The sequence below is a fragment of the Microcebus murinus genome, chromosome 13 (genome assembly GCF_040939455.1).
Source record: "Microcebus murinus isolate Inina chromosome 13, M.murinus_Inina_mat1.0, whole genome shotgun sequence".
In the NCBI taxonomy this organism is placed as follows: Eukaryota; Metazoa; Chordata; class Mammalia; order Primates; family Cheirogaleidae; genus Microcebus; species Microcebus murinus.
In genome coordinates, this window is record NC_134116.1 from 83556276 (window position 1) to 83579218 (window position 22943).

Sequence of the window (22943 nt, forward strand, 5' to 3'; positions counted from 1 at the left end):
TTATCCATCAGCTAACTTCAACATTTTATTTGATCTCATAACAGATTCTAGGAAGTTTTTTTAAAGATACATTCATTAACCAATGTTAACACATTAAATAGATGATAACACATTATTTAGATCTATATTTTGCTAGTCAGAGCAGCTTAGAAAATGCCAGAATACATCATAAAACTGGACAGCCACAATGAGTATTATAATGTGCATAGTGGAAAAGCTCAACACCTTGATATAGCTTTATGATCTGCGGGAAATTTTTAATGATGATTTCTAAAACAATCAATTGTAATTTTACCTGAAACTTTTACAAAACAAGGCCACAGTCTCTTTTAAATTTTGGGTTTTTTTAAAAAACACAGTTTTCACGCTGTAGTAACTTGTAAATGTGCAACCATGTCAGCTGAGATAAAAAAGCGAAAGTATGAGGAATCTCACTTTCATGCAGCTATCAGTTGAATATTATATACTCCAGAATGATTTTGCACTGAAAATATGTCCACAATAACTTGCTTTCATAGGGGGGGGATCAAAAATTTTTTTTTTTTTTTGAGACAGAGTCTCACTTTGTTGGCAGGCTAGAGTGAGTGCCGTGGGGTCAGCCTAACTCACAGCAACCTCAATCTCCTGGACTCAAGCGATCCTTCTGCCTCAGCCTCCCAAGTAGCTGGGACTACAGGCATACACCACCATGCCCGGCAAATTTTTTTGTATATATTTTTAGTTGGCCAATTAATTTTTTTCCATTTATACTAGAGACAGGGTCTCGCTCTTGCTCAGCCTGGTTTCAAACTCCTGAACTCAAGCATTCCGCCCGCCTCGGCCTCCCAGAGTGCTAGGATTACAGGGGTGAGCCTTCACGCCCGGCCTGAAATTTTAAGAGTTGAAAATGAGTGGAAGAAGGTTACGTGTATGGTTCTGACACCTCCCTACATGATGAGCACCGGGGCAACACTGACTCATCACACAGCAATGGGAGGGAGCCGTGATGCCAAGTTACTGGGTAATTAGAGACATTGTGTGAAACGGGGCTTCTGGGTACTGTTTACAAAATATTGTGCACCATTTGGCAGTAGTTTGTCAGATAACTTGTGTGACCACCATTTGCAACAGCATCTAGACTGGATGGACGAGATTTCACAGAGGTTTAGTTAAATTTTTATTTTCAGAGTGACCTATCAGGTTTTTTAAAAGCTAGCAATGATTTTGCAAAGCGTACGTGGAAGAACAAACATGTGACTTGCCAAAATCCCTGCAAAATAAACACAATAAGGATGTCTGATCTTTTGATAAATTATAACACATTAATATATTCTACAATTAAAGTAGTATGGTACTGATAGAAAAATAGTCAAGGGGATCAGGACCGTAGAAATTTCAGAAATGTGTCAAAGTGCATAAGAGAAGAAAAGATATATATACAATAAAAACTACACAGGGGAAACCTTTATTAATATTTAGTGTTTGGTAAGTCCATATGCCTAAAGTGATGAAAATTGATTCATTCTTCACACACTATAGGAAGATAAATGACAAAGGACAAGTCTAAATGATAAAAAGAAGCATGCCAATAGCAGAAAAAACATTGGTTAATATTTTTATAAGGTGTGATAAATCTGGCATATCACTCAAAGAAATGTTAATGAAAGATAAAGTACACAATATAAAACCAGAATATTGTGAAAATTAGGAAGCACCATAAGTAGAAAGGGACATGCCAAATGGGACCTGTGTTTGTAACATAATATTACTACAACACACAAGGAGAAGCACACATCTGTGTTCATTCAGGAAAATAAGGAAGCTCTCAAAACATGGTTTCCTGGCATAAGGACAAAGGAGGCAATATGAAGGTTCCCTGACCTAAGATTAGACAATTGGAGCTCAAAAACAGATTTCTATAGTGGTATATGAAATTCCATCAAAAATGTTGGAAAATGTAATTTATATGTGTTCTTGTTTGCCGGGGCCACACCATAGTTATTATGACAGTTGACAAACATTTCAAGCTTTTATCTTTCCAGTAGGCTAGTTTTTTTCACTTTTTAAGACAGTGTGTCCCTGTTTCCAGGCTAGGGCGCAGTGGCAGATCCTACTTCTTCAGCCTCTCATGTAGCATGGTCTGTAGGCACACACCACCATGCCTAGCTATTTAAAAGAAAAAATTTGTAGAAACAGAATCTCGCTGTGTTGCTCAGGTTGGTCTTGAACTCCAGGCCTCAAGTGATCCTCCTGCCTCAGCCTCCGGAAGGGTTAGCATGACAGATGTAAGCCACTGTGCCTAGTTTTTAATGTAATGAAGACCTCATGAGAAAATTCAGTTCGTAATAGAACAATGAGAACTGATACATGCAGAGGATATAACAGTAGAAAGCTGCATTTTGGCAACTCTCGGCAAAATAAGTGAAATATTTACTACATGTAGAAACATAATTTGGATATATTAGGTTGCATAATTATAATCAGTGACTTGTGTTTCCTTGTTTTTTCTCTTCTGTTGCTACTAGAAACTAAAATGACTCCCGTGGCCACACTTTATTCATAGCAGGCGCTGCTGCCTGAGGGGACCGCCTCCCGTTTTCAAACGCAGGCTGCCTCTTCAAAAGTGTAGAGAGGCCATGAGGTCAGAAAATCAGAAATTTAGAAGCAGTTGTCATTATAGTGTTTTCAATTTCGAATATCATAGATATTAGTCAGTCATACGTTGATATAACCTCACACACCACGTTAAATGCGAAGATCTTCCAGGAAGCGCCAGGTCCCAGAGTATAGGTTGTGGTCAGGAATGTGAGGGATCCCATCACCTGTCACTCAGGGCCCAAAGGGCGGGACGGGGTCCTGTTCAAGCAGGACTGTGGTAACGTCCAATCAGGCGCGCAGCGGAAGAGGCGGGTCTTCCACGGAGGGGCGGGGCCTTCATCTCTGGCGCCCCCCTTAAAGGCACGTCCGCGTTCCCGCTGGGTCTTCATTGCGGTGTGGAGTTGCCGGCGCTGTGGGCGGTCCCTTCCTCCTGTGGGCGCTGGAGGTCCCTGTGGAGCATGGCGGGACCCGCTGGAGGCCGGTGGTGGAACCCGCTGCAACCGGTGGAGGCCCGGCCTTGCGGAGGCTGGGGTCTGCCGACCGGTCCCCGCGGTCAGCGGGCTCTCTGGTCCCGGCGCGTAGCGGGCCAGGCCGGCGGCGGGACCCGGGCGCCCTGTGCCGTCCTCCCAGGCGCGCCGGGCGCAGCCGCAGCCCGTGTGGCAGCTCCGAGCCCGCAGCCCGCGTCCGCCCGGACAGCGCGGCGACGCCGGGACGGGCCTCGGGGGAGGCTGCGGCTCGGGGTGCGGGGCCGCGCGCGGGAGGAGCTCGCTGGCCCGCGGGGCCGTCCTCCCTCCTGTGGACGGCGGAGCCGGGGCGCCGTGGGGACGTTAAAGGGTTCGCGGAGAAACAGGAGCGGTGGGTCCGGACGGCCAGCCGCGGTGTGGGGTCCGCTCGAGGGCTTGGAGGAGAGGGTTCAATGAGGACCACGAAGCGGCCATCCTAGTTCTCTAGCTGGTTACAGTTGTGTAGGCCCTTTTTTTGGACCGCCCTGTTGCCTATTTTCTGGTTATGTGATCAGAGGTTAATTGGTGCCCTGTTTTTTGTTTGGCCTAATTTTGCTTTTCACTAAGTTAATAATTTACGCCAAAAGAGTTTGCGTCGTATTCCTGTATTCTTAGGTAGGAACCCAAGGCACTGGATTCACTTGAGTCTTATTGCTGCTATTTAGTTGAGCAGACATCAGCGTTCTTCCATACGCAGGAGGAAATAAAATTAAATGACAGGTGGCGTGGGCAGGATTTAGGGTGGCAAAGTTAGAGGGTAAATGAGAAAATGATTTACCCTGAAGTCAGACTGTTCTTGGGAGGGACACAAGGAGGGGCTGTGTGCTGGCTGAGTCTCAGGGGGCATCAAAGTTCAGGGGCCTGCAGAAGGAGAGAAACTGAAGCCATATTTCAATCTCAAAGGGGGTTAAGCCCAAATGTTAAGGGATGTTCCGGGCTCGGAACAGGGTGAAGGGAAGGAGGATCACCCAGTCCCTGCCGGTCTCTAGGACCAATTTAGTTAAGGTCTCCTTTAGGGTTCTGTTCATTCTTTCTACCTGCCCTGAGCTCTGGAGATTATATCCACAATGTGACTTCCAATCCGCCCCCAGTGCTCAGGTTAGCCCTTGACTGACCTGACTTGTGAAGGCTGGCCCATTGTCAGATGCTATGCTCTCCACAGCCTGTACCTGGGAATTATTTCTTCCAATATTTTTTTTTTGCTACTATTAAGGCAGTCTCTCCTTTAGTAGGAAAAACTTCCACCACCACCACCCCCCCCCCGGAAAGTGTCTACCATGACCAACAAATACCTGTACCCATATTTTCCAGATCTTACCTCTGTGAAGTCTATTTCCCAAAATAATCCTGGTTGCCTTCCCCGCTCCCTGGTACCTGCATGGGTCTCTCTGATTCTCCCCGGCTGCATGACCTGGCAGAAATGGCAGTTCTTCTGCTATCTTTCCTTGTGATTTGAATCTGATTTGTGCAGTGTCCAGCAACTGTAGCATCTTCCTTTTTCCCAGATGCGTCATCTGGTGCAAGTGTCCTAGTAGGTGGTTCCCCAAGGTTTCAGGAACTACTAGGTAGTCCTCTCCATCTTTGAGCCAACCGTCCTTACTCTGTGTTGCCTACACTTTTTCTTTGGCCCAGTTTATGTCGGTGCTGGAATAATACAGTTGGGGGGGCATCTTTCCCATCCCAGGAGGTGGCAAGCTCAAATATAGAACCATCCGTTAGTGATGGTTCCTCTGCAGCTATTATTCCCTAAGCATCTGCAGCCTGGTTGCCCTGGCCTTCAAAAGAATCCCCCTTCTAGTGTCCCGGAATGTGGACTACTGCCACTGCTTTTGGCAACAAATGGCTTCTAGCAGTTGAAGTATTTCAGGCTTATGTTTGATTTCTGTGCCCTCCACTATGATAAAACTTCTCTCTATGACTCACGCCTGTAATCCTAGCTCTCTGGGAGGCCGAGGCAGGTGGATCGCTCAAGGTCAGGAGTTCAAAACCAGCCTGAGCAAGAGGGAGACCCTGTCTCTACTATAAATAGAAAGAAATTAATTGGCCAACTAACATATATATAGAAAAAGTTAGCCGGGCATGGTGGCGCATGCCTGTAGTACCAGCTACTCGGGAGGCTGAGACAGAAGGATTGCTTGAGCCTAGGAGTCTGAGGTTGCTGTGAGCTAGGCTGACGCCACGGCACTCACTCTAACCAGAGCAACAAAGCCAGACTCTGTCTCAAAAAAAAAACAAAACAAAAAAACCTCTCTATATAGAGAGAGCCCCATGTATGTGGACCGCCCCGAACGTATAATGACTGTTGGTTTATACTGTCAGCCTCTTTCCTTGGGCCTGGTCGAGGGCTTCTGTCAGTGCTACTAGTTATGCCTTCTGGGCTGATGTCCCCTGTGGGAGGCGTGATGCCCAGATAAGATTACCTTGCTCATTTACTATAGCCGCCCCTGCATACCTGTGTCCCTCCCGGAGGAAGCTGCTCCCATCGGTGAACCAGGTTAGGTCACTGTTTGAAGAGGGCGGTCTTTAGGTCTTTCCTGGTCATCTGGGTCTCGGCTAGGATTTCGAGGCTACTATGTTCAGGCGTTTCTGGCTTGGGATCCGGCAGGAGGGTGGCCGGGTTCAGGATGGCAGGAGTCCGGAACTCGATGCGAGGAATGTCCAACAGAAGTCCCTGGAGTGAGTCAGCCTTGCATTTGTAATCCATCGTCCTGGCGGCTGCTTCAGGATCCCCTCTATGGTGTGAGGGGTGGTAATCTGCAAATGCTGACCCAGGGTGAGCTTATCAGCGCCTTTGACAAGTAAGGCAGCAGCCACGATGATTCGCAGGCAAGCCGGCCATCCTGCCGCTACCGGACCTAGCTTTTTTGACAGGTACGCCACTGGACGCCTCCAAGGTCCTAGTGCCTGCGTGAGTATCCCCTTGGCTATCCCCTTCTTCTCATCTACAAACAAGTGGAACTCTTTTGTGGGATCAGGGAACGCCAGGGCCAGGGCCTTTAACATAGCTGTTCTCAAGGCTCGAAAGGCACCCTCCATCTGCACTGTCCATTTCCACGCTTGCCCTGCCTTGCACCCTTCATATAAAGGCCGAGCCTTTTGTGGGAACCCCAGAATCCAGAGGCATCAGTACCCCTCTGATCCCAGGAACTCCCACACTTTCCGACATTAGGTCGGGGTGGGTATCCCAAGCACAGTCTGTTTCATTGCTTCTGTTAGCCACCTTTGGCCTCCCTTAATTTTATATCCTAAATAGGTGACTTAATCCTTGCAAATCTGGGCCTTCTTGGCACTAGCCCTATAGCCCATTTCCCCTAACACTCTGAGTAAGTCTTTGGTGCTCTCCAGGCAGGTCTGAAGGGTTGGAGCAGCTAATAGTAAATCATCTACATACTGCAGGAGGGTCACCTCTGGGTGGTTGGCACGGTACTCACCCGGGTCTTTGTAAAGGGCCTCGTTGAACAAGATGGGCGAGTTCTTAAACCACTGGGCAGTCTTGTCCAAGTCAGCTGCCCCTGGATCCCCCTCTCTTCATTCTGCCACTCAAAGGCAAGTATTTCTTGGCTGTGCAGGGCCACAGCTAGGCTGAAAAAGGCATCCTTTAAATCTAGGACAGTGTACCAAATCTGTGTTGGAGGAAGGGAGCTTAGTAGGGTGTAGGGGTTTGGAACCGTAGGGTGGATGTCTAGGACACGCGTGTTGACCTCCCTGAGGTCCTGCACAGGCCGATAATCCTTTCCACCCGTTTTTTTCACTGGCAACAAAGGAGTATTCTATGCTGCCTGGCACCTCTGGAGAATCCCGGCGTCTAGGAGCCTTCGAATGTGGGGCGTTATTCCCACTCTAGCCTCCTGGGGCATGGGGTACTGTCTAACTCGGGCTGGCTCAGCCCCTGGTTTTAACTCAATGTATAGAGGTGGCCGATGCTTTGCCCACCCTGCACCCCCTGTTTCAGCCCAGGCTTTGGGAAATTCATGGAGCCAGTGCTCTATGTCCTTTTCCTGGACCCTCATGGGCTGGTATAGTCTATACTCATCCGCCTGTGCCAAGGTCAAGATTTGAGTGACCGGGAAGTTGCTAATAAGTTTGCCTTCATCATCAGTTATTATTATTCCTTCTTCTTCAAAGTAAATACGGGCTCTTAATTTTGTGAGTATGTCTCTCCCTAATGATGGGGTGTGGCACTCTGGAATGACCATGAAGGCATAACTCCCTTGTCCCGAACTTAAGTCCAACTTTCGTCCTGTAGTCCATCGGTAGGGCTTGGTTCCAGTTGCCCCCTGTACCCACCTAGTCTGTTTTTTTTTTTTGTTTTTTTTTGAGACAGAGTCTCACTTTGTTGCCCAGGCTAGAGTGAGTGCCGTGGCGTCAGCCTAGCTCACAGCAACCTCAAACTCCTGGGCTCAAGCGATCCTCCTGCCTCAGCCTCCCGAGTAGCTGGGACTACAGGCATTCGCCACCACGCCTGGCTCATTTTTTCTGTATATGTGTTGGTTGGCCAATTAATTTCTTTCTATTTAGTAGAGATGGGGTCTCGTTCTTGCCCAGGCTGGTTTCTAACTCCTGACCTTGAGCAATCCGCCCGCCTCGGCCTCCCAGAGAGCTGGGATTACAGGCATGAGCCACCGTGCCCGGCCCCCAGCTAGTCTTGTTAGACAGTTTTCCTGTGATCTCAGTAATCACCGAATGTTCTGTCCCTGTGTCTACCAGGAAACTGACTGGGCTCCCCTCCACTTGTAAAGTTAGCCTGGGCTCTGGGAGGGGAACTGAACCCTGTCCCCCGTATTCATCCTCTATTTGCCCCACCACCATAACCTTCTCGGAGGATTCAGCTCTACATCCCCCTCCCTCTTGGGGCGGTTCCTAGCCCAGTGTCCATGCTCCTTGCAATTGGTGCACTGATCCTTGCCTAGCCTCTCCCTCCAGGGTCGCTCTTGGCCTCTTGCCCCTAGCTGACCTCCTGTAGCTGCGAGTAAGATCTTGGCCATCTCTCTGTTAGCTTTACAGGTCTCACCTGACTGGAACCTCCTTTCCTCTAGCTTCATCCTTTCTAACTTTTCCTCAAGCGTCTTTCTATTGTTGTAAACTTTCTCTGCTACTTCCAGCAAGTCTTGTAGAGTTTTCTGACATAACCTATCTATTTTCTATACCTTACGCCCAATGTCTGGGGCTGCCTGGTTAACAAAGGCCATCATAACAGCCGCCTTGTTCTCTTCTGCAGTAGGATCTATGGGAGTATACTGCCGAAAAGCCTCCGTGATCCTCTTTAGATATGTGACTGGGCTCTACTCGGCCCCTGACGAACATCTCCTACCTTAGCCAAATTGGTCGGCTTCCGTGCCGTTGCTCGGAGTCTGGCGGTAGACTCGGAGACGCCCCCTACCTTCAGCCTCATTGTATCCCAGGGCGGCCATTCAAGAGGATACGTCTGGTCGATAACTCAGGGGGTGATGGTGGGTCTACCATCCTCTCCTGGAACCAGCTTCCGTGCTTCCGCTTGGATTCTCTCTCTCTCTTCAGTTGTATAAAGTACCTTAAGCAACTGTTGGCAATGATCCCAAGTGGGCTGGTGAGTAAAAAGGACCGAATCTAAAAAGGTTAATTAAATCCCTCTAATTTTCAGAAAATTTGCATTTTGGGATTTCCAATTGTAGAGGTCACTGGTGGAGAAGGGCCAGTGCTGGTATGTCTGTTCCCTATCTGCTCCAGGGGGTCCCTCTGCTCTCATGGGGAGCGCCCTCATGGGCTCCAGATCTGGAGCCCGTCCAGTCTGCTGCCTAGTCCCGTAAACCGGTCCCCCGTCAGCGGTTCTATTGCGGCCGTGGGCACTGCAGGTGCAGGCGCCGCCCCCACAAGGGGGGGTGGGCACAGGCGTCGCCACCGCTGCCGCTGAGAAATTATAGGGCAGGGGTGCATTCCACTCCAACTCTGCAAAATCTAGGTACAGAATGGAGTTCGGCAACACAGGGGGGTGCCAGCAGAGGTGGCCCAGTGGTCCGTAAGTCCTGCATCTTGCCCTTCTTCACTCCTTTGGTAGCCAAAATCTTGGCCTTTTCCTTTGGGGCAGGCAGGTGGGTCTTTAACCAGGGTGGTGGGGCCTGGACCAAACCCTGCCAGACCACAATGTAAGGAATTTGATCGGGATGGCCGTGGGGGCCAAACACCACCCCTTTTACCTTTTCAATGAGGGAGGCATCAAAGGAGCCCTCCTTGGGCCATCCCACCCCAAACGTAGGCCACTCCCCCTCACAAAGAGTGATAAACTTTCTTTTTTTAAACTCCAAGGACAGGTCCTGTGCCTTTTTCCTCACATCCTTAAAGTGACTCACGAGGTTAGACAACGGCGTCGTCAGGGTTTGTCCCATTCCTGAAAAGAAGTCCTAGACACAGGACGAACTCGCACAATCGCACAGGTGACACGACTAGACAGGCAAGGAACAAATAACAAAACGAGTAGACGGACGAACAAACGGGAAACAATGACCCACCTATTCTGGAATCTCTCCCCGGTCCCCTTCTGATCGAGCCTCCAGCTCCAAGGTCAGCCGTGGGGATTCTAAGGAGGCCAGCAGACATCTCCGCCTGGCCTCCACCAGCGACCCACTAGCACGTCCGCCTAGGTCCTAATGCCGGTTCACTAGTTCGGGGCTCCAATCTATACATTCCTTCCCCAGCTCAGCGTCCTATCCAGCAGTCTGCGAAAATCCCGGATGAGCCCCCAAATGTAAGAGTGGAGATTCACAGGGCCGAGGGACAGAGAGACAGAGTCTGTAATTATCAAATTATCACCGAGGCTGTAATTATCAAAAGCAGTTTTATTGTCTAGTCAAGCTAGGGTCCGAGCCCCCAGAGTGCCAGCGCAGTGGCCTCTTCTTTGGGCAGGGACCCCCCCTTGTGTGCTAGTCAGCCTTTTATACCTATGCTGTTTACATGCTGATCATGCATCCATCCCCACAGTGATTCTTACTTCATCCTGACCCCGATAGGCTCCAACCTGTTCCGGGTCCTAGCTGAGAGACTCTGGTTTCCGTGTTCTTTTTCTTTCTCCTCTGCATCCCATAATGTACCCATAATGCCTTGCCGTAAGCAAGCAGTAAAAAGAAGCTGGAAGGTGTCCATTGTCCTAATAGCCCAGTATCTTACATTAGAAAGTCAACTAAAAATATCAGGAATAAAAGTAAATCTAAGTTTTTGTTTAGAGACTTGTAGTCGAGTGGCTTCTTTTTTCATTTTTCTTACATGGGTTTTTGTTTAATGGAAACTATTTATGTTTGCACAGCACAAGGTATTTTCCACCATACATATATCTCCTTGCTCAGCTAATATATAAGCAAAATCAGTGTAATGGCTAGTACAACCTCAGCCAGTGAACCAACTGCTTTTGTTGATCTGTGATGAAGGCACCAGTTTGATGTAACCCACAATTTTTCCTGAGGTTATAGGGTGATTTCTCATCATAGGTTCATGGGAAGTGGCACCCCATTAAGGCAAAAGCATTCTAAAATGCATCCAGCCATCTTCTTGATGGATAGGCAGGTAATCAGCAGGTTTCCCCAAAATAGAATCTCCATCTAAAATAGATTGGTGGTCATGCCTAGAGAAAAGTTTGAGGTAAAATGTCCTGCATTGGGTTTCCTTTGAACTACCTATAATCGGAGGGGTGACCAAATATGATAAGAGACATTGCCCTTCAGTTTAGTATTATGGAGTTGGTTAACTGTAGCTGATATGGTTCCTTCCACCAGGGTTAGAAGGAATCATTTTCTGATTATATTTTCAATAAACTTATTTTCTAGGTAGGAGGTCATGTAGACTTTGATGTCTACATATCCTGGGGGTTTGATAGTAAAACATTCGTTAATTGATTTAATTTTTTCAGTGAGAAGCTTTATAAGTAAGTCCTTTATAAAAAAGATTATCTTTTTTAAGGAGATCTTGTTTATATGCTACTTAATTCAGGTGCATGGACTTTTCTGTTGTTATTTTAAAAATATAAATCTGATGTTTTCAGAGTGGAGTAGAACATAGGTTAAAGATACCAATACAAGCCGGGCGCGGTGGCTCACGCCTGTAATCCTAGCTCTTGGGAGGCTGAGGCGGGTGGATTGCTCAAGGTCAGGAGTTCAAAACCAGCCTGAGCAAGAGTGAGACCCCGTCTCTACTATAAATACAAAGAAATTAATTGGCCAACTGATATATATATAAAAAAAAAATTAGCCGGGCATGGTGGCGCATGCCTGTAATCCCAGCTACTTGGGAGGCTGAGGCAGAAGGATCGCTCGAGCCCAGGAGTTTGAGGTTGCTGTGAGCTAGGCTGACGCCACGGCACTCACTCTAGCCTGGGCAACAAAGCGAGACTCTGTCTCAAAAAAAAAAAAAAAGATACCAACACAGGAGTCTTAGGACAGAGAAGATTGAAAGTTTCTTTAAACTTCGTCAGTTGATTTTGAATTCCCCCATTTGCATATTCTATTGCTGTGGAAGACTGAGGGTGATATGCACAATGGAAATGCTGAAAATTTGGCCATAGGTTGCAAATAGGTTGTTTGACCAATGAAAGGCATTTCCCAGTATCTCAGAAACACAGAAGAAAATCCCCAAGAAGGAATAAGAAGAGATTAAAAGTTGTCATAGCTAAAGACATAAGCAACAAAGAAATTTGGTCATTTTCTTTCATTTTTATCAGTTTACTGGAAAGGTGAATGAAATTCTTTCATTACCTTCTAATAATGCTTTATGAAGGCCGGGCGCGGTGGCTCACGCCTGTAATCCTAGCACTCTGGGAGGCTGAGGCGGGCGGATTGCTCAAGGTCAGGAGTTCAAAACCAGCCTGAGCGAGACCCCGTCTCTACCATAAAAATAGAAAGAAATTAATTGGCCAACTTATATATATATATAAAAATCAGCCGGGCATGGTGGCTTGTGCCTGTAGTCCCAGCTACTCGGGAGGCTGAGTCAGGAGGATCGCTTGAGCCCAGGAGTTTGAGGTTGCTGTGAGCTAGGCTGACGCCACGGCACTCACTCTAGCCTAGGCAAGAAAGCGAGACTCTGTCTCAAAAAAAAAAAAAAAAAAAAAAATGCTTTATGAAAATCTTGTTAAAATGAGGAAGGCAAATTTCACCCCTGAATTTTATATTATTAGTATTAAAGCTAATTTTAGTATGACCTTATAAATAAATTCATCCAATCTCAATCAGCTTTGACCACACAAGAAAAGATTTCTTTATACCTTTTATAATCTCTCACAATTTTTCTATTCTTTCTTCCTCTAACTTTATATGCTGACTCAGTTAATCTATTTTGTTTCCTATTTTATTCTTTCAGTTGAATTCAGTTTTTATTTATCTATTTATTTATTTATTTTGAGACAGAGTCTCAGTTTGTTGCTGTGGCTAGAGTGCCATGGCATCAGCCTAGCTCACAGCAACCTTAAACTCCTGGGCTCAAGCGATCCTCCTGCCTCAGCCTCCCGAGTAGCTGGAACTACAGGCATGCGCCACCATGCCCGGCTAATTTTTTCTATATATATTAGTTGGCCAATTAATTTCTTTTTTTTTTTTTTTTTTTTTTTTTTTTTGAGACAGAGTCTCGCTTTGTTGTCCAGGCTAGAGTGAGTGCCGTGGCGTCAGCCTAGCTCACAGCAACCTCAAACTCCTGGGCTCGAGTGATCCTTCTGCCTCAGCCTCCCAAGTAGCTGGGACTACAGGCATGTGCCACCATGCCCGGCTAATTTTTTATATATATATATCAGTTGGCCAATTAATTTCTTTCTATTTTTTGTACCGATGGGGTCTCTGTGTTGCTCAGGCTGATTTTAAACTCCCAACCTTTAGCAATCCTCCCGCCTCAGCCTCCCAGAGTGCTAGGATTACAAGGGTGAGCCACGGCATCCAGCCTGAATTCAGGTTTTAGATGTTCTCTAAACTCAGCGAAGTTAATTTTTTACCCGAAATCACATTCTTTTTTTTTTTTTAATGGAAATAAATCTTTTATTGTTGGAGAAATAATTTTTTTTTTTTTTTTTTTTTTTTTGAGACAGAGTCTCGCTTTGTTGTCCAGGCTAGAGTGAGTGCCATGGCGTCAGCCTAGCTCACAGCAACCTCAAACTCCTGGGCTCGAGCGATCCTTCTGCCTCAGCCTCCCGAGTAGCTGGGACTACAGGCATGCGCCACCATGCCCGGCTAATTTTTTTTATATATATATCAGTTGGCCAATTAATTTATTTCTATTTATAGTAGAGACGGGGTCTCGCTCTTGCTCAGGCTGGTTTTGAACTCCTGACCTTGAGCAATCCGCCCGCCTCGGCCTCCCAAGAGCTAGGATTACAGGCGTGAGTCACCGCGCCCGGCCTGAGAAATAATTTTAAAGATACCAATTCTTCTGAAATGAACATATAAATTTAACATAATCCTAGCCAAAATAGCAATACTTTTTGTTTTTCTAAAGCCAGACAAATTGACTTTAAAGTTCACATGGAGAAATAAGGACAGAAAAATCCCCCCAAAATAAGTAGAGGGATACTGCTCATCCCAGATATTAAAACATACTATAAAGCCTATAAAATTAAAACAATGTAGTATTGGTCCATTAATGGACATATCAATGGAACACAAAGAACAGAAATAGTCTCAAACATATATAAAATTTTAGTATATGATTTGAGTGGCATCTCAAATTACTGAGGAAAAAAATGTTTTCAATAAATAGGGTTGGACATCTGAATATTTGGAAAGAAAGAAGCTTGGGTTTATAGTTTATATATCATAATAATCTCCAAATAAATCAGAGATTTAAATGTGAAGAATGAAAGCCCTATAAATACCAGATGAAAAAGTGAGTAAATTTCCTTATAACCTAGAACTGAGGAAAGTCTTTGTATCTCAAAATGCAAATAGTAAAAAGAAAACACTGGTACATTTTGACCACATATAAAAATAGATAACTTTTACATGGCAAACAAGACAAAGCACACCATAAACAAAGTGAAAAAGTAAATTACAAGAGAAATCACATTCTTATTTCTATTTTTTATAATCTTTTACACAAGAAAAGACATCTTATTTTCTTTATACACTCTGCATGTAGAATGGTTTCTGTTCTTTTCTCTAGTTTTAGTTACCATGTGTTAGTAGGAATTGTAAGTCTTAGTAACTTTATTTCATTGTGAAAACCTAAGAAGTTGAGAAGTTTAACTGTGGCTCACATGCTAATTTATGAATATGCATTTTATAATTTTTAGAAGCATAGGCTTTTTATTGGAAAATGTTTTAATATGAAAAAGCATATTTACTAACATCTATATATTTTTTGCCTCCGAAACAAGAAGCCTAAATTATATATAAGCTTAAACTCATATTTAGTAATTAATGTCTTAGCATTCTATCTTATTTGTAAATGATCTATTTTCAGTGACTATCCATCATTTCATTTAGCTTAGGAAAAGTACCAAAAACAGATGAAAAACATTTTTATGTAATTATAGTATGAAGCATACTTATTTTTATACATTCATTTATAAACTTTTAGTCCATTTATGTCTGTTTTATATATACGTTGTTAACAATTATGTTTGTATAATCTCATGAGACATTAGACAAATCCAGCCATCATCTCAGGTTGAACTTTTTATCAAGCATTTTTATATTACTCTGTCAGGCAAGTATCATAAAAGCAACGACCTTAAAATTCAGTATATGCATATTTTGCTGATAAGTCAGTAGACATAGTTGTTGTCATTAAACTAACAATATTTAACTAGTGACAAAAATATTTACTCAAGTCACATAAACTTGAAAAATGTTTGGGCTTAGTTGTTTAATTTATGTGCTTTCATTTACCTTTTAGTGAATTTGGAACCACGTAGGCCGTATACAAACACATGTATAAATGTATACATTCATGTACACACAATATATAACTTAACATATGTACACATGCATGCATCTAAAAGCCAAAGAAAATGAAGAATTAATTGTAGAGGAGAGTAGAACTTTATCTCAGAGAGGAACCTGTCTACCCCTCAAGTCTTAGGGTTCCATGAGGGAAAAGCAGTGTGTTGCCCAAAAAGGTGGAATCTGTGGTGCCTTTTGACTTCACTTGTGAGACTGTTGGGAAATTCAGGCTTCACCCCAGATCTGCTGAATTAAAATCTCCAGTTGATCAAGATCTCCAGCTCCTTGTTGTACACATCAAAGTTTGAGAAGTGCTTTTTAACTCAGCATGACTTTCTATCGGCAATATGTGTACAACTGATCCTGTGTGATGCAAATGTGGCACTGAAAAATGTAAATGTTTGTTGGTGCTTTGAATCTTACAACTTTATCATTGAGAAAAATATAGTATCTATGACTGGTTTTGTGTATCTTATGTCATCCTCTTTCCTCAGAGTTAGAGAATACCTTAAACAATATTTGTGTGCTAAAAACTGTCCTTTCAGACAATAGCAGTCACTCATATGAGTGAGAACCAATACTCTCCCTCTGTCACTTCACCTGGAGTCACACTTATAACTCTTCCAACGGCCACGTTGTAAATAAATGTTTTTCTTTCAGGGACCGTTGACATTGAGGGATGTGACCATAGAATTCTCTCCGAGGAGTGGGCATGCCTGGACCCTGCCCAGAAGAATTTGTATAGGGATATGATGTTAGAGAACTTCAGAAACCTGTTCTCCCTGGGTGAGGATAAATTAAATACGCAATTTCTGTTCCACATGAAGGATTTCATATCCTTCCCTTGTAGAATGTTTTTTGGGAGGTCCTCCTTTATATGAAAGAGTTTCATTTCCTTGTTTCTGAGGAAAACTTGGGGATTTGTTAGTATAGACAAAAACTCTTCGGGATGTTTTATGTTGACATTAGTCTTATTAACCTTTCCTGAGCAGATCCATATCCTTCACTCTAAATTATTGGTAATTTTGGAAATGTATCAGCATAAAATATTGTTACACACCCCGTCAAATCCCATTTCCACCATCCATTTTTAATTCAGTAGGACTGGGTATCTAAGGACCCACAAATTTTAAAAAGTTCCTAAATACTCTAAAGATTCTATCATAAAATGATACTTTTTGATTAATTTTCTGAAATCTTCCTTAATATTTACTCTTCTCTACTGAGCACAGTATTAGGTTGGTAATTCAAGAGTACCAGCAAGAGTGATACAGCTTTTTTCTAATAAAACAGGTCTTGTTGTCTCTAAGCCAGACCTGATCCTCTGTCTGGAGCAAAGGAAAGAACCCCGGAGTGTGAAGAGACATGAGACAGTAGCAGAACACAAAGGTAAGTGGAAGTGAGGGAAGGAGATGGCACAGGTGAGAGGTCCAAAGATCAAGGAGGAAGCCAGACCTTAAAACGTGTTTGGGAAACTCTGCTCCAGTGCAAAGGGTTTCTGAGCATCCTGTGTTTCTTTGTCTTGTTCTCACATATGGGCATCTGTGTTCCTTGTTCTTAAATTATCTAAGGACTTGAGTTTCCCTTCAGTGATCTCCCTTTGAGGTTACAGTGAAAACCCAAGTCTTGTTCATGGCTAATAAGAGACTGCAGGATCTGACTGCTCTTCCACTGCTACTCAGGACATGGGAATATCTATGTATGTTTTGAGAAACTCTATGGTAAACCTTTTTTTTTTTTTTTTAAACAGAGTCTTGCTCTGTTGCCCGGGCTAGAGTGCCATGGCATCAGCCTAGCTGACAGCAACCTCAAACTCCTGGGCTCAAACAATCCTTCTGCCTCAGCTTCCCAAATAGCTGGGACTACAGGCATGCTTCACCATGCCCGGCTAATGTTTTGTATATATATTTTTACTTGGCCAATTAATTTCTTTCTATTTATAGTAGAGATTAGGTCTCGCTCTTGCTCAGGCTGGTTTCAAACTCCTGACCTTGAATGATCCTCCGGTCTTGGACTCCCAGAGTGCTAGGATCACAGGCATGAGCCACCGCACCTGGCCTATACCGTCTTTTAATTTCCCTTTTGCATCATATCTGTGAGTGTAGTGGTGATATTGGTGTGTGGTGTAAAATTTCCAGAACCCCACAATCAGAGGTTGGATGTTTTCTATTTTGTGGTTTCCTATTCTGTGGAAGTATTAAATGTGATTCTCCAGAAATGCATTCTCAGTAACATTATCCAACACTCTTTACCTAAATACAATTAAATAATAATGTTGTTTTACTTCTAAATTCTGTTTCTAATGTGAACTGTGATTAATAATTTAAACTCTGTATGCTCACATTTCTCACCTTTAATATAGTTTAAGGTATTCCCTATATTTCTCAAATACACTGTCATTGGGAAGCTTAGCACATTGTTGAGCATGTGTCAAACTCCCACTTTTTACTTTATTTTTTAATAAGTATTATTTTATGATTTTCTCTTGTTTAGTATGAAGCTCACTGGTAGTCATATTTATATGTGTGTATACATATATACATACACATAAATATGTGTATATATATGTTTGTGTCACATGGACTTTCTTCACAAAAGTTTTATAACTATGTTATTATTGTATATAACGTAATGATATATGTATACATTGTGAAATGATTGATACCAAAAAGTTAATGAATATATCTAACACTTCTCAATTGTGTTTATTTAGTTGTGAGAACACTTAAGGTCTACTGTGATAGAAAATTTTGGCATAAAAACATTATTATCAGCTACAGTCAAAATGCTGTACATTAGATCCAAAAAACTTATTCATCTTATAACTGAAAGTTTGTATTTTTTGAACAACATCTCCATTTTTCCCCACCTCAGGCCCTGGCAACCGCCTCTGTACTTTCTGCTTCTATGAGTACATCCTTTTAGGTTCCTATGTGAGGGAGATCATGCAGCATTGGTCTTTCTGTCCCTAGCTTATTTCAGTTACCATAATGTCCTGCAGGTGCATCTATGTTGTTGAAATAGTTGAGATAATTTTGATAACTGAATAATATTCTCTTGTGCATGTATATCATATTTTCTTTGTTCATTCAGGAATCACAAACATTTAGGATGTTTTCATATCTTGGCAATTGTCAGTAATGCTGCACTGAGCATGAGAGCGCAGTTATTTATTTGAGATACCAATTTTATTTCCTTCAGTTATATACACCCAAATGGGGTTACTGAATTGTATGCTAGGTTTTTTGAAGAAGGTCCATAATTGTTTTCATCATGAGTCTACCAATTTACAACTCAACAGTGTACACAAGGCCGGGCGCAGTGGCTCAGGTCTGTCATCCTAGCACTCTGGGAGGCCGAGGTGGGCGGATTGCTCAAGGTCAGGAGTTAGAAACCAGCCTGAGTGAGACCCTGTCTCTATTAAAAATTGAAAGAAATTAATTGACCAACTAAAAATATATATAGAAAAAATTAGCTGGGCATGGTGGCACATGCCTGTAGTCCCAGCTACACGGGAGGCTGAGGCAGTAGGATCTCTTCAGCCCAGGAGTTTGAGGTGCTGTGAGCTAGGCAGATGCCACGGCACTCACTCTAACCTGGGCAACAAAGTCAGACTCAGTCTCAAAAAAAACCACAAAAAAATAGTGTACAAGATTTATTTTTCTTCACGTCCTTGTCAGAACTTGTCTTTTTTTATATATATTAGCTATCCTAACAAGTATAAACTGATGTCATCATAATTTTGATTTGTAATTCTGTGATGATTGGTTATATTGAGCACCTTTTTTCCTACCTATGGACCATTTGTATGTCTTTATTGGGAAATATCTATTATGCCTATCTTCCAATCAGTTATTATGTTCATTATTATTATTACCATTGATTTGTATGAGTTTCTAATATAGTTTGAATATTAACCTCTTATATGGTATATGGTTTGCAAATGTTTTCTCCCATCCTATAAGTATTCTTATTTCATTGTTTGCTCTGCATAAGCTTTTTAGTTTTATGTAGCCCAACTTATTTATATTTGCTTTTGTTTTCACACATTTAGTGTCATATCCATTACTGGCACCAATATGAAGAAGATTTTTCCTGTTTTCTTTTAAGATTTTTAAGGATTCATGTCCTACATTGGTCTTTAATTTGAGTTAATTTTGTGGGATAATATAAGAAAAATGGTCTTATTTTATTCTTTGCTTGTGGATATCCAGTTTTTAGCACAAATTATTGAAGAGATGTACTTTCTGCATTGTGTATTCTTGTTTCTCTGTCAAAGATTAGTTGACCTTGTATGCACAGGTCTATTCCTGGGCTCTCTATTCTGTTCCACTGGTTTTATCATTTTTAATGTACATAAAATTCTGTTTTATTACTATAGTTTCAAAATATTATTTGAAGTCAGAAAGTATCATGCTCCTATATTTGTTCTTACTCAAGATTACTTTGGTTATTCAAAGTCCGTTGAAATTTCATAAAAATTTTAGGATTGTGTTTTTTTATTTTTCTACAAAAATGCCATAGGAATTTTTTAGGTAGTTCATTGAATTTATGGAATATTGAGAGACTCAATTGAATCAATAGGTCACTTTGGATAACATAGTACTTTAACACTATTTATTATTTCACTGTATAAACGGGATATTTTTACATTTATTTGTGTCTTCTATTTCTGTCTTCAATATCTTATGTTTTTCAGTATTATCTTTGCCTTTGTGGTTAAATTTATTGCTAAAATTTAATATTTTGATGCTTTTATAAATAAGATTTTTTCTTTTTTTATTAGTTTGTTGTTAATGTATGGAAGTACTCACATTTGTATGTTAATTTAAGATGTTGCCCACTTACTTTTTTGGTGTATTATTTATGGTTTTCTATATATAAGGTCATGTCATCTATGAACAGTGATGTTTTTACTTCTTTCTATTTGGGCAGCTTTTTTTTTTTTTTTTTTTTCATTTTCTTGCCTAATAATTCTGCCTAGGATTTCCAGTACTATGTTAAAATAGAAGCATTAAGAATGGGCATAATAAAACCTGTCATTGGTGTCTGTGCATTGAAGGAGCAAACATCTTTTCCAGCTCATAAGCCAGTTCCAGCATGTAAAGATCTTCCCTTCTCTGGTACCCTTCCCTTGGCTGATGGGATCTCCTCTTGTTTTACTGAAAAGAGGGGTTATAGTTGAGTCACAGTTCTGCTGCCAGATATGCACTGAGGTCTGTCTTTAGTGTGGGCTTCTTAGCAGGGTCTTGTGTAGTTGTGAATCTGTCTCATTCATGAGCCGACTGGATTGCCTTCATGACATTGATCTGTGGGGGAGGCACTTACAGTTGGGTCTGCCTAGGTTGGGCCTGAAATCCAGTGTATAGATGAGTGTGGCTCCCACTGAATAAATGTGGGGTCTTTTCTGGGTCCCTGCATGGGTCCTTATGTGAGCAGGTCTGGCCAAGGACTGTGTCTAAGAGGGATGGAACTGAGTCACAGAACTGCTTCAGAGGCCACAGTGAGTATTAAGTTCTGTAGGACTGTTTTCCACGACCACAAATGGTCATGTCTTCTCAGGTCTCTGGATAGGCAGCACCACTCCCAGGCCATGACTGGGAGAAGTGGGAGGTGCCTACATAGTCACTTCATAACTCTCAGTGGCACCAAGTTGAGTGGGCCAGTTCCTGCTCTCTAGCCAAGACCAGGGTTTCCCAAGTTTGCCACACGAATTAGGGCCTGCCTTCTTAAAATAACCCTCCTGGGTCTAGGGCTTTATCAGGGTTTTACAACCTTCTTTCTGGATGCTAAAGGTCTCATAAAAGCACTTTTTAGATGTGGTCTCATTGTATCACTCAGGCTCATCTTCACTCCACTGAAGTGATCCTCTCACCTGAGCCTCTTAGTAGCTGAAATCACAGGTGTGAGCCACTGTGCTGGGCTGTCATAGAGGCACTTTTCTCATAGGTGGCTGCCAAATGTACGTTGCTGTGGGGGGAGATAAACAAGCAGAGGGCTTTTCTTCTACCATCTTGCTGATTTCACACTCTGTATTTTTTCATTTTCTATTTTGTTCTATATTACACTTTCTATAATTTCCGATTCAAAATTTAGATTAATATTGTAGGATTTTATATTATGCAAGAGGTAAATTAGATAATTAATATGCATCACATGTTTACTTAAAAATTTGAGTTTACTGCAGGCCAAAAGAAATCATTAGAATTGTCATCCACTTTCCTCAACCTATATCAAAATTATAATTTTCCCCAAATGGATACCTTGTGGAATATTATTTGATCATATACATAACAGTTTATTTCTGGACTCTCTATTCTGTTCCATGACCTATTTTTCTTTATGTCTTTACCGCATTGCTTTTTTGTGTACATTTCAAAACATTTTTATATCAGGAAGTTTATTTTCTCTTTGTTCTATTTTTAAAGGATGTTTTGTTAGTCATAAATTCTAAATGAATTTTAGGATTTTAAAAATATTTTTGAAAAGAAAGTATGATTGGGATTTTGATAGAAGTTACATTTAATTTGTCCATTACTGTGGGTAATATTGACATCTAAATGATATCAAATCACCTCCATCTTTACAATAGGAAGTCTTCTAGCTCTTGAACAAGAGCATTCTCAAGAGTGTGTTATTTACTTTCTTTTTATTTGTGAATTAGCTGGGTTTTCTTCTGTTATTTATTTCTAGTTTTATTCCATTTGGGTCATAAATAATAGTGTGTAAGATTTTATATTTTGAAAAGTTTTAAAGAATTGTTTTTTGTCCTAACAGGTGTTCTATCCAAGAGAATGTTTTATGTGCTATTGAGAAGGTTGTGTATTCTGTTGTTGTGTGGAACGTTCTCTGTGTCTATTAGGTATAATTATTTTATATTGCTCTCAAGTTTTCTGTTCCCTTATTAATATTGTATCTTGTGTTATTATTTATTACTAACAGTGGAGTGATGAAGTATCCTACCATTATTTTTTTGTTTTTTGAGACAGAGTCTCACTCTGTTTCTGGGGCTAGAGTGCCGTGGCGTCAGCCTAGCTCACAGAAACCTGACACTCCTGGGCTCAAGCCATCCTCCTGCCTCAGCCTCCCAAGTAGCTGGGACTACAGGCATGCGTCACCATGCCCGGCTATTTTTTAGTTGGCCAGTTAATTTCTTTCTATTTTTAGTAGAGATGGGGTCTTGCTCTTGCTCAGGCTGGCTTCAAACTCTTGACCTTTAGTGATCTACCTTCCTTGGCCTCCCAGAGTGCTAGGATTACAGGCGTGAGCCACTGGGCCCGGCCGTATCCTACCATTATTATATTGCTGTGTATTTCTTGGTATAATTCTGTCAACATTTACTTTGCATATTTGACAACTGTGATTTTACACATACATACATACATATATGTGTGTATATATGTGTGTGTGTGTAGCATATTATATATGAAATATAAAAATAAACCTTAGGGTCTCAGTGAACGAACACCTTTCTTATTATTCAATATCTTTGTCTTTTGTGACAGTTTTTACTTATAGTATATTGTATGAAATAGGAATAGTTTTGCCTCAAAATATGATGTGTCTAATTGTAAATTCTCCTCCTATTTGACTAATATTTGCATAAAATGTCTTTTTTTGTGTTGCCAATTTTAGTCTGTTTTTGTCATTTGATCTAAGGTGAGTCTCTTACAGATAATACATGGTTGGATTTTTTATTTCCTTACATCCCTGTCTTTATTCACTTTATATCTTTTGATTATGAAATTTAGTCCATGAATACTTATATAATTTTCTGAAAGGGAAGGTCTTACTATTCCCATTTTATTATTTTTTTTCATTCTTGTAGCTATAATATTTTGCCTGTCTTTTTCTCTCTTTCTGTCTTCCTTTGCTGCTGATTCAGTTTTGCAGTGGCATGCTTTGAGCCATTCTTATTATTTTAGTGTATCTCTACAGGTATTTTCATTGTGGTTACCACAGTGATTTCACAATA

The 22943-nt window shown here is 42.0% G+C and overlaps 1 long non-coding RNA gene across 1 annotated transcript in view; it reads left to right on the forward strand.

Moving 5' to 3' along the window:
- The window catches only part of LOC105871914 (uncharacterized), a 48087-nt gene that overhangs the window by 23434 nt on the left and 1710 nt on the right, over window positions 1–22943 (forward strand). The window contains exons 3-4 of the long non-coding RNA XR_012922525.1: window positions 15629–15754; window positions 16262–16357. This is a non-coding gene — a long non-coding RNA (uncharacterized LOC105871914). The remainder of the gene's footprint in view (window positions 1–15628; window positions 15755–16261; window positions 16358–22943) is intronic.